A 13,127-nucleotide genomic window follows, 5' to 3' on the forward strand; every position below is an offset into this window, starting at 1 on the left:
CTAGGCATTCTCCTACAGGAATATGAATGCAGAGAGAAGATATTATATTGGACTGGATATTTTTACCAAATAAACCAAATAAAAATTAAAAACTTATGTGGAAAAAATTTCTGACTTAATTTTGAAAGGAAAATTGAGACTTCGTCAATTAGCAGGAATAGACCCAGCAGAAATTGTTGTACCTTTAACTAAAGAGGACATTGAAAAATTATGGGCAGAAAGTGAACCTTGGCAAAGAGCTTGCAGTAATTTTTTGGGAGAAATTAACAGCAAATATCCTAAAAGCAATAGAATTGATCTTATAAAGAGAGCTGATTGGATCTTGCCTCGAATTGTACATGAAAAACCCATATCTGGAGTTCGGACATTTTATACAAATGCCAACAAACAAGGAAAGGCAGGTTACAAATCAGAAAATTTAAGTAAAGTGGTTCAAAGTCCTTATAACTCAGTTCAAAAATCGGAATTGTATGCTATTCTGTTGGTATTAATGGATTTTTCAGAACCTCTCAATATAGTTACTGACTCTCAGTATGCTGAAAGAGTGGTATTACATATTGAGACTGCAGAATTTATCCCTGATGCTTCAGAATTAACTTCACTATTTATTCAATTACAAGATACAATCAGGGAAAGGAGTCATCCTTTATATATAACTCACATCCAATCCCATACTGGTCTGCCAGGCCCTCTAGCACAAGGTAATGATGAGATTGATAAATTGTTGATAGGAAATGTGCTGGAGGCCTCAGAATTTCATAGGAAACATCATGTCAATAGTAAAGGTTTAAAAAAGGATTTTTCCATAACCTGGCAACAAGACAAGGAAATTGTAAAGCAATGTCCTACTTGTTCCTTCTACAAACAGACACCATTACCAGCTGGATGTAACCCAAAGGGTACTCAGAGGAATGAAATCTGGCAGATGGATGTGTTTCACTTTGCAGAATTTGGAAAATTGAAATATGTACACCATACTATCGATACTTATTCAGGATTTCAATGGGCAACTGCTTTGAGTTATGAAAAAGCTGATTCTGTAATCATTCATTTGCCAGAAGTTATGGCCATCATGGGTATACCTGCACAAATTAAAACTGACAATGCTCCAGCATATTTCTCTATTAAAATGAAACAGTTTTTTGCTTATTATAATATAAAGCATACTACAGGTATACCACATAATCCTACATGCCAAGCAGTTATAGAAAGATCCAACAGAACTCTAAAGGACATGATAAATAAACAGAAAGGGGTAACAAAAACCCCCAGAAATAGACTGCACAATGCTCTATTAACTTTGAATTTTCTCAATGCTAATGAGAAAGGAACAATAGCTGCAGAGAGGCATTGGTTAATAGAAAAAACAACAGAATTAAATCAGCCTATATACTTCAAGGATGTGCTGACCTCAGAATGGAAACCAGGCTATGTGTTACCTTGGGAATGAGGTTTTGCTTTTGTTTCTGCAGGAGAAGATAAGTTGTGGGTACCATCAAAACTGATAAAGGTTTGATTTGAACAAGAGAGACCTCTTAATTAGAAGAGGTGATAGTTCATCAACCAACATGACCATCCAGTTTAAAATCACTTATACCATTAATACATGCCTTTTCATTTAATCAGATGTAACTCCCCAAAATTAGTCTTGGGAAAGGGTTTTTGGTTTTGTCTTTTAGGAGAATGAAGGCTAAGGAATCTGAAGAACACTGGACAAATGAGACAACTGATGAAAAAGGACAAATCATCTGTCCCAGGAAAAAGAGTAAAATGGCCTATTGGTATATCATCTACAAAATTTCATAAATATTTCTAAATGTTTGTTTCTGCTCTTCTCTAAAAAATTAATATTCTTAGTCTTCTTGTAGTCCCAGTTTAATTAAAGCTTCAAGCTGATTTTGGAGTTGGAGAATGGCTCTCTCCTCCTTTAAACTCAAGCATGTTGTTAAAAGGAAAATGAAAACTCCCTGTATCATACCAGAAGAAAGAGCCATCTTCTGACATGGAACAGGAGAAAAACCAAATTAATTAAGGGACTATTCTATTACTAATCTCAATTCTTTGATTCTATAAACTTTTCTTAAAGTATGAATTTTATATCAAAATTTACAAGATATATATATATTTTAAACTTTGTTAAGATAATAATGGTCATATGAGTACTAATTAATTTAGAGAAAAGGCTTCAATTAGCTGCCTATACATGTCTTTGTGTTCGAGTCTCTTTTCAGTTTTCTGCAGGAAATCACGGCCAGGCCTAACATCAAATGAAATTTCCAGGAAGAAGATGGGGCCCCACAATGACAATTCCACGTGGAAAATAATATCACTAAGCTGACAAACATCATCTACAGATCAGCTTTGGACTACAAAGTGCTTAGAGCAATTCTGAGATGGCTAGCTGAGATGATCCAGTTTCAATGACTACTTGAATAAGGACTTGAGATAAACCATGAACTTTGGCATTATGGATAACAAAGAATATAGTTATCTTTCCTAGAATTTGTCAATTAACCCAAAATTTTTCTTTTCAGAATAAAGATAACTTCGCCCATACCCAGCAGGAAGCAATTTTAAGAATTCAACGCCCACATTCCCAAAGGGGTGGTGTGGGGTGGGTGGTTTTTTGGTCTTTTTATGGGTATTGGGTCTGGGATAGTTTTCATTGTTTAGGAGGGTTGGTTACAAGTTGTTAAGGGTTAGGAAAAGGGCTAGGCAAAAGGTGCTTGTTTAAAAAAAAAGAAAAGAAAAAGACAATTCCTAGTTTTAAATAACATTCAATTGGATTGTTTTATATTGTATACAAATTATTATTATTGAGATTGAGATTGTTAGAATATACCATACACGTATTTCTAATCTTGCTCGAGATATTGTATTTATACCATTCATTTACCAATGTAATGCAATTTGCTACTCCTTGAATGTTAGTATTACCAACTATTAGGATATATAGAAATGAAAATTAGTGGTTAGACATTACAATTGAACTTGTAGTCATATTAGGCGTGTTTTCAAGATCAAACAGATATATTTTAGATAGACAGGTCATCTTCAAACCCTTCAGAGTTCTACAGAATATGGCATTTAAAATGTTTTAATAACTTAAGAATTTTTTCTTTTTTGCTATGACTATGAGACATGACGGCTCCTGGCAGTACCAATCTACTTCAGAGAAAATATGGGCATTAAAGAAACTGTATATGAAGCTAACTTTCATTGTGGCAAAAGTTAGGCACTGGACAACAAAGTATCCTCGAATCAACTGCTGACAAACAGGACAGACAGGACATGAAACAAAGGACTACCAATTCTTGCCAAAACAAGTGTGGTTGTGGCTTTAACAAAAGGCATCTTCTGAAGCCAGGACAATATGGCACCATCCCTGAAGTGAGTGACCTTTGCAATCTGTAAAGGGTACCGTGCCCTTTTCTTCAAAGGCAGCTGAACAGGGAGTGGGCCAATGGCTTCTGATGTGCAATGGAACAGCAGATGAGACAGTTATTCTTGAAGAATAACTAAGCTCACCCCTCTCAATAGTAGACTGGCGTTTAATAGAGGGATGTGGAGAAGAACAGGATGTCAAGATGAAGCCACATATACACAGCCAAGAAAAATGGACAGCTGAATTGAAAAAAACATCAATAATTTCCAGAATTTAAAATCCTGAATCATGACATGACACTAATGGAATTCAGGTGTTTCTGGTACATGGACTGCTCTCACCAAATGTGAGGTCAATCTGTTGACCTTGTATACATCCTAGTTCACAAAAGAGTCTGTCAGATATGCTAAGCCTGTAGGCTGAAGATGATGCCCCAACACTGTGGAGAAACCTCAGGTGACTGGCCAGGCAGCCTGCTGTTTCTGTCAACTCACATTATTTTTTGGAAGCTACTTGCATGCACTTCTTGTTTTTATTTTTTATTAGGTAGTATTATTTCCTTCTTGGGTCTCTGTGGGAGTTGAAGATCATTTAGTTATTGTTATAATTATCTTTGTTAAGGATTTCAGAAAAACTCACTAAGAGCTGTAAGTGTATAAATTTGAAAGACGTTATAAGACAGTTCTGTTAGCTATATAAGTTAGGATAAAAAGTGAATCAGGTACATTCTGGACTTACCAAAATAGGATAGATAATGGAATTATTTTCTCTGAATTTGTCAAATACAAATTGACTAGACATTGTTTAGGTATTTATTGTTTGTATATATGGTTTATATAGTTATTGTACTTTTATATATAGTTTTTTTTATATTAGTTATAACTTTTTCCTTTTTTTCTTTTTATTAAAATATTAAAGGGGAAATATAGTGATATTTTATTTTTATTGAAATGTGATTTTAGTTGTATGTCAATAAAGTTGCCTTGAGGTCAGAGCAAGCCAGAGCAGAAGCTGAGCAGTAGTGGGGCACGCCTTTAATCCCAGCACTTGGGAGGCAGAGCTAGGTAGATCTCTGTGTGTTCAAGGACACAGCCAGCATGGCAGACACAAGCCTTTAATCTCAATACCAACCATAGAAGACCTGGAGGTCTGTACAAACAGGCAGTGACAAGGAGGTCATGTGGCTGGGTTTACAACCAATGAGAAAACAGAACAGAAAGTCTTTAAATAGACAGGACACACAGAAGTAGGTCTCTTGCAGAGAGGAAGAACAGCAGAAGCAGTGAAGGGTAAGGTTTTCTGCGCTTGCTCTGACCTTGTGGTTTTTAACTCTGCAATCGGTTCTGTGTTTCTTTTTTAACAAGCCGGATACATCTACTGTAAACAATAAAACATGGTCTACCAAAATAGAAATAGTTGAGATCTGTGAATTTAATTTGTTCCCTTATTACTTTCATTATAATTCTTATGGAAGTAAATATTTGTTTTTGTTCATTAACCTTTATGAAGGTTCTCTGATTTTTATTGTTTTAGGTTTCTTTTATAGGATCCATAGAGAGAGCAAAATTCCTTTTGATGCTGTACACAAGATGGAGAAATAGACTGTACACTGATAGGGTCGTTTAAGAATTTATGCAGTAAAATATAACACCATGAGAATTATAACCAGCAGTAAAAATGTAAAATCTGAATAAACTAAATGGGGTCATGGTTAGAGATGGAAGAGGAACAGGGGTATCTTTACATGTTGAGTGTAGCATGAAGGCAAAATAAAACTTCCAAGGAAAAGTGTGGGAGGTGAGACATATATTAATACTTGTGATGTAGAGAACATTTCAGATGACATGAGACAACAGAAGACTGGAAAGATAGTTTTATAATATTAAAAAAAACACAAAACAGTGGTATATAGTGAAAGAACGTCTTTTTAAACATTTTAATATCCTTTTATTTAATTTTCATTTTAGTATTTTGGGGTTTATAATTACATCATTACCCTCTTTCCAGCCATATATCCTCTACCTTGCTCTCTCTCAAATCAATGGCTGTTTTTTTTTAACAAATAACTAAAATAATTAGGAATGATATAGTATATTGATAATTCCTAATGAATATATACCAAGAATAAACATTAAAATATCCATTTTAGGAAGAAAGAAGAGAGTTTAATGAGGAAAATCAGAAGATCTAGCCAAGTTTTAAAAGTATACATCAAATAAAAATTTTCTTTAAATACAATTTAAATGTAAATTGTAACTAATTACATTATAATAAATTAATGATAGAAAATTATAACATCTTGGACTAATCTAGATAGGATGACATTTTAGAGTTAATCTTATATTAAATACACATTATTAAGTATAAAATATTAGGAATGGGAGGCAATAATTGTAAATAAATGTTTTTTAATTCTTTGATCATTTTAAACTAAGTATTGATTATATACTGATCAATATTTTGATCATTTTTCTTTTTAACTCCTCTCAGACCTCTCCTACTTCCCTGCCCTCCTCAATCTCATGTCTTTGTTTTCCTTAAAATTTACAACCCAGCCAGGTGATGGCGGTGCACATCTTTAATCCCAGCATGTGGTAGGCAGAGCCAGGTGGATCTCTGTGAGTTCGAGGCCAGCATAGTCTATAGAGTAAGATCCAAGACAGGCACCAAAACTACACATAGAAACCCTGAGTCGAGAAAAAAAAATTAACAATCCATCAACTCTAATTAGTGTTATCTATATCCTTCTGAGTGTGGAGACATTCCAGGAAAATTGTCACCTACCAGGACAATTAAAGAAAACTGACTTTTCTCTTCCCTATGTCCAGTAGTGAGTTCCTTTTTAACCTCCATCCATTTCACAAAGAAACCTCTCCTATGAGGTATGGAAGCTTTACTAACCTTTTAGTAGAGAGGTAATAATTGTAATAATTTAGAGAACAATTAGATTTTATGTCAATTTAGCAAAATAGTAGTGGTACATCTACACCTAGGTCCTGTAAGATGCCTAATCATGTTTTTGGGTTTTTTTTTTTTTTTTTTTTGTCAGATATGTGGTACCACACACATTTCCTCCTGCTTCAGAATGGGCCTCCTTATTAGATTTAAAGCCCATTTCATACTTAAAAAGTCATCTATTCACCTTGGCATGTGTTATATGTCACATAAGCATTTTCTTCTTTACATAAAAGTCTGACAAAAGAGTTATATTCCTAATAACATATATCATTATGTCATACTTGTAAACATAATAATTATGTCTTTACTATATTCTGTTGTTGAAAACACATGGCAAGTCCCACTCACATTCAAGGATAATACGGGGATTTGAACCACGCAATGTGCAGATGCTGTACCCAGTTTAATACTTTATCTCTTGCAGTTTGCATAATGCCCTTTACTATAAAATTTTCAAACACTTGATACATTGCAACATTAGAACATATGTATGCCAAAATATCTATACCAACATCTTTGAATGTTTTGATAGCTGTTACTGGTACCTCAATTTCAGAGATAACATGTGTTTCAAAGTGATCAGTTAAATGAGATATTTTTTGGTTGTATTATAATACAACACAGCGCAAAAATATAACAAAATATAATGGGATGAAATATCTTTCAAAATTCTTATCTCGTGGGTTTTATTTTAACTTTTCCTAGTTTTTTAAGAAAGCCAATTCTGATATGTACTTTAGAAACAAGATGTTTTCTAAGGACACACCTTTTAACCAACACAAATGGAAAAAGGTTGAAAAACACCCAGTTGAGCAAGGCAGATATTAATTTAGAAAGTAATCTTTGTGGCTTTGTTTACTGCAAAAATGTTCCAGAGCCAAATGTGGCCTATTTTCTATCTTTTACTAGAAATATTTTATGCTCCCACAGTATTCTATTATTGGTCACCTTTGTAACTGTATGAGTTGATATGAAAAGAGGTTTTGATACTGAGTTAACCTCAGGTTATGCTTATAGCTTTGGCTCATTATCTCCTTAAAAACATTTACAGTAACTGGAATGCAAAATTTCTTTCAGACAGTGACAACTGGTGGTACATTCCTGAATCTAAATGTACCAACACTTACTTCCCCTCTGTATTGCTTTCTAACAAGCCTCATGTAAGTCCCTCCAAATAAATTCCCTTGTCCGATGAACACTCATCTTGTGAGTTTTTGCACATTGCCTGAGGGTAGCCTGTGGCAAGTTCATCAGTGTTGTTTCAGGAGGGAAAAGGGTGAGGGATTATCACTTCCACTGAGGTTTGGACACTAAGGATTGATTATAATTTTATATTTCCCTGTGCACCTGCCACAGGTTTCTGTTGCCAATCAGTCAAGGTCTAACTTTTTTCTTTAAAGATGTGTTACTATATTACTAAGTGATCATTATAAGAAGGCATACTGCTTACATGACTTTGAAAGTTGGGATCTGCTCTTTTCTAAGAATTGAACTCTCTAAAGGGTGTGTGTGTGTGTGTGTATGTGTGTATGTGTGTGTGTGTGTGTGTGTGTGTGTGTGTGTGTGTGTGTGTGTATGTGTTTTCATATTGTTCCGATGTCCATATTGAGTATATTTCTGTTTTAGAAAACTCATATTCCTTCTTTCTTTCTTACTTTTTTTTTTTTTTTTTTTGGTTTTTCGAGATAGGGTTTCTCTGTAGCTTTGGAGGCTGTCCTGGACTAGCTCTATAGACCAGACTGGCCTCAAACTCACAGAGATCCACCTACCTCTGCCTCTCAAGTGCTGAGATTACAGGCATGTGCCACCACCGCCCGGCTATTCCTTCTTTCTTATCACCACTTTTTTGATGCTTTTATTGACTCCTCTTCTGCTGACACTTTTGGTTTACTCCAGTCTTCTGTTCTGGAAACTCCTCCTAGGTTATTCCCTTTATGTACAATCAGTAGCAATTGTTGTGCAGGCTGCCGTAATCACAGAGTTCTAGGTTTTTTTTGTTTTTTTTTTTTGTTGTTGTTGTTGTTGTTTTGTTTTGTTTTTCCAGTAGATTTTGACAATTCTACTTGAATACCTAACAGGTTCTCAATGCAGCTTCATATAAACATAACAAACTTCTCTATGGCATAATTTAATAAAGCTGTTTCATTGATCATATACTTTATTTCAATCAGGTTCAACAATATGCATCCAATTAAGATATTATTTTTGATTCTTTTTCTTGCCTTTATTCTTGACAGAAAATTTAGTAGGAAAAGGTGAGTGACCAATCTTCACAATTTAACAGAATCAGCAATTACTATGGCAACTATTACCATGTTTATTCTCATTCAAGATGATTAGTATTCTGCCACTGACATGAAAAATCTAGTCTTTACAAAATTAGTAATATTCTTAAGTAATACATAACATTATAAAAATGTATATATCATGTACATAATTGACTGACCTGGTGGCTGACGAAGAGAGAATGTTCTAATGCCCAGACAACAGTAGCAGAAACAAGTTTAAGTGATTCTCTGACAGATTTGCTTACTATGGAAACCACAGCAAGACTGTCCAGTCATTGTTCCTCAGAAGCAGAGCAGATCCAGGAAGCTCTATGAAAACACAAGATAGTAAATAAAAAAGTCTGATTGATACAGCACTGCTGTACAATAAGGCATCTCCTGGAACTCTGAAGAACACAGTGACTTGAGACTTTCTGACCTGAGAACTACAAATAGCTAAATGTTTGGGTATTTGGTTTCATGATTTTTCAAGTCAAGCAGATAACAAGCAGCTAAAATCTGCTTTGTCAATTTGAGAGAGAGAGAGAGAGAGAGAGAGAGAGAGAGAGAGAGAGAGAGAGAGAGAACCAGAAAGATGGGAAGATGGGAGAGTGGATGAAAGAGGTTGCCAGGCAACCTGAATATCCAAAATCAAGAGCCTATCTGAAAAGAAAGAACTGTCTCTACAACTTTCACAAGTTGTTATTGGAAAAAAAAATTTTGACTTTTAATTGAGGTTTTAAACTGGCTGAGATTCTAGACTCAATACAAAGAAGAAAGCTAGCTGAGCTTCAATATTCATCTTCTGTTTCAATTTCTTTGTTGTCATTAATTTATTTTTTCCACATAATATATTTTGATCATGTTTTCCTGTCCTCCAGCTCCTCTCAGATCTTCTACACCTTTCTACTCACCAAAATTTATACTAGAGAACTCTCTCAAAACACAAACAAAAATAATGAAATCATAAAATGAAAATCAATACAAACAAAAGTGAATGAAACAAAAATGCCAGCACAAAACAGTACAACAAAACCCCCACCAGAGCAATAGTAATAATAATAATAATAATAATAATAATAATAATAATAATAATAATAAATGGCATTCATTTTGTGTTCACTATCTATTCCTGGGCATGTCTCCCCTGATTATAGTTGATATACTCAGCGATGCTACAATGGAGAACACCGACTTTCCATTGACAGCTGATGACAAATGAAAGTAGCTTCTTATTTAGGGGTGAGATCCCATGTCCACTCCCACGCCTCTCAGTTTTGTGACACTGTGAGGCTTGAATCTGTGCAGGACTTGTGCTTGCTGTCACAGACTCTGAGTTCATCTATGTATCTGTCCTGTTTTGTCTAGAAGACATAGTTCCCTTGTAGTCATCCACAAATTCAGACTCACACAGATACAATTAGACAAGGTGATGCAGGGTCCTGCCCGCATGACTCTTCATTAGAATGGACAATACTCTGGAACTGTGAGCTAAAATAAACCCTTACTTCCTTAAGTTTTGTGTTTTGTTGTTATTCTGTTATTTACTTTCTCACAATAACAAGTAACAAATATCTTTCAGTATTCCTTGTCCATTTTTGCTATTCTTTGTTTTCTTAGTGAAAAGTAATTAGACATATGTTCAAAGCAGTGAAATTTTAGAATTCTTTTGCAAATGCTCCAAAATGATACAATTAGTCACATGCTTGCTAGACACCAATGCAAATTGCCTAAAAGTCTCTTGAAATATAATTATTTTAAGATATTGTCCTACTCAATATCTGTGCCTAGATTCACTGATATTTTTAAAATTTTTATTGTAGTTAATATTATCATTATTATTTATTACTATTATAGTCCCTACCTCGCTCTTCTCTATCCCACAACTGTGTGTGTGTCTGTTGTGTGTGACTTCTATCACACACACATACACACACACACACACACACACACAAACACACACACACACATACACATGTTGTTATGTGCATATAGAGGTCAATGTATAAAATTTAAGCTTTAGTCTCCATCTACCATGGACTCCAGGAATCAATCTAAGATATTTTGGCAAGCACCTTTACTAGCAAAACCACCTTACTAATTCTAATTAGTTCTTAGTTAAAAAAATAGGTAAGTATCAGTGTAGCCTAAACAATGAAATTGTATTTCATTTCCTGAATATCAGCTCATTCTAAAAAAGATGTATATGTTTCAACTGCTTACTGTGACCCTTCTGATAAAGAAGCCACTAAGCCTAATGAGCTACTAATTGTCTAGGAGCTTTTAACATAGTAGTCCCAGTGATGAGAATGGCTATTACACATTAGCAAAAAATAAAGACTTCTGTTCATTAAAGCGATATAGTTTCAGCAATAGGAAACATAAATTACCCCTGTAACAGCATGGTTTTGTTGATATAGGATTCTATACAATATAACTTCCTATCAAGGGACCCAGTTTATTAAAATGAGTGAATCTAGATTTATGATGATAATATATATTAGAACTGCAATATCACATGTGATACACTAGATATCATTCACATGGGATATTGAACTAAGTTCTTTAAATCATAGATAAGGAATCAGCTTGAAGACTTAACATATGTGAAAAGGACAGTATATTCTACAGCCCTGGTGTATTGCTTAAGTGGCAGACTCCTAATGATGTCATGTATTCATGAGAAAGAGAACTATAGAAAGAATATTGGTTCCTGTCACCATTCTTTATAGTGACCTTGTTGGAAATGTTTGTTCCACATTTTTCCAGAATATAAACCTATTAGAAGCAGAGTCCTCAGGTAGAGGTGAGCATAATAATAGTTCCAATAAATTTAAAACAAACAAACCAAAAATAAATACACACACACACACACAAACACACACACACACACACACACATATATGTGTATATATATATATATATATATATATATATATATATATATATATATATATATATACATTGTTGACTACTCAAGTTATTTGATTACCAAAGAAAGATATAACAATATTTCTATACTTATAAGAATGCATCAGAGTGCTATTACATAATGAATACAATAAGGAAAATATCTGAACACTCAAAAAATTTTAGGATACCTTTGGTTGTTTTACTTCAGAAATATCCATATATTTGTTTGGAAAAGTAAACTAATAGAGTTTGTCAAAGTAAGTGCCACTAAATTAGTCATAAATAATAGACAAAACATGGTTCTGTTTGATAAAGGAAATATAAAATCAGATATAAAGAAGGAAATGTGTACATAAAAGATATATAGAAGAAAAAAATGGTGACAAAATAATCAGCTTGTTTCTTTAAGTATTTAATTTTAGAAAGCTTTTAAAGGTTATGGCAAGAATCTGTCTAGAACTATCAGAAACAAAATGTTTCAACAAAAATGCAAGCAGTTCTAGTTGAAGGATTATAGCTACCTGAGAATTTCTTTGTTCATATCCTTTCAGTCCTTCAAAAATTATCTTAAAGATACTTCTGTTATAATTAGTTCCCAAATATGACTCCTTCAAAATACCTCATCCATATTTATATGCAAGTGGGAAAAATAAGGTCAGGTCACAGGTAGCTAGTAATGCTCTGTGGCATCTCTCTCAAATAATATACAACAGAGCAAGTGACATGTAAGAGAATGTATGTATATGTGTATGAAACATATTTTAAGTAACATGCTATATTTTGCAGTTGGATCTTGACTAGGATAACTATCAATAACTGTAAGTAGTAACATGTCAATATGTTCGGCTTTTTACTTCATTTGAAGTAATAATTTTCTTAATTTCCTCAAAAATTCAATATAATTAACCAAATAAGTAAACTCACCAAAAGAATTAGTCTCAGGTTGTAATTCTTGGGGACACATGTGCATGCACACACAAAATGTAGTTTTTAGGGAATATAACATACATACATACATACATTTATAAATAACATAGCAGTGATTAACACAGTAATCACCACATACTTTAAATATTCTTATAACCTGCTCATATGAAAACCATTCTATTATCAATATAATAAAGCATTTTAAATGAGAAAATATTGTGTAAAAGAAAAATGTTTCAAATAATCTATTTAATTTTTTATTATTCTAAGATATGTATATAACAATATATTTGCTGTCATTCTGTTATGTCTGTAAACACAAGTTATTTCCATGAAAATAAGCATTGCCTCTTCAAAAGACCTCATCCTTGACATATTTCATAACAAAAGAAAAAAACATTATACAAAGAAGGTACATATTAATTTTCATTCTTACCTTATTTAAGATTATATGTAAATGTCGTCCAGGTTGTTCATGTAGATCTCATCCATTTTTCTGTCATTGGGTGATCCCTGTGTCTTTCCTAGGGTCCCGTTTTCTAGGTAGCCTCCCTGGAGTTGTGTAGCAGTCTAGTCATCTTTGTTTTACATCTAGTATCCTACTATGAGTGAGTACATACCATGTTTGTATTGCTGAGTCTGGGTTACCTCACTCAAGATGATTTTTTTTCTAGATC

The sequence above is a fragment of the Onychomys torridus genome, chromosome 9 (assembly GCF_903995425.1).
Source record: "Onychomys torridus chromosome 9, mOncTor1.1, whole genome shotgun sequence".
In the NCBI taxonomy this organism is placed as follows: domain Eukaryota; kingdom Metazoa; phylum Chordata; class Mammalia; order Rodentia; family Cricetidae; genus Onychomys; species Onychomys torridus.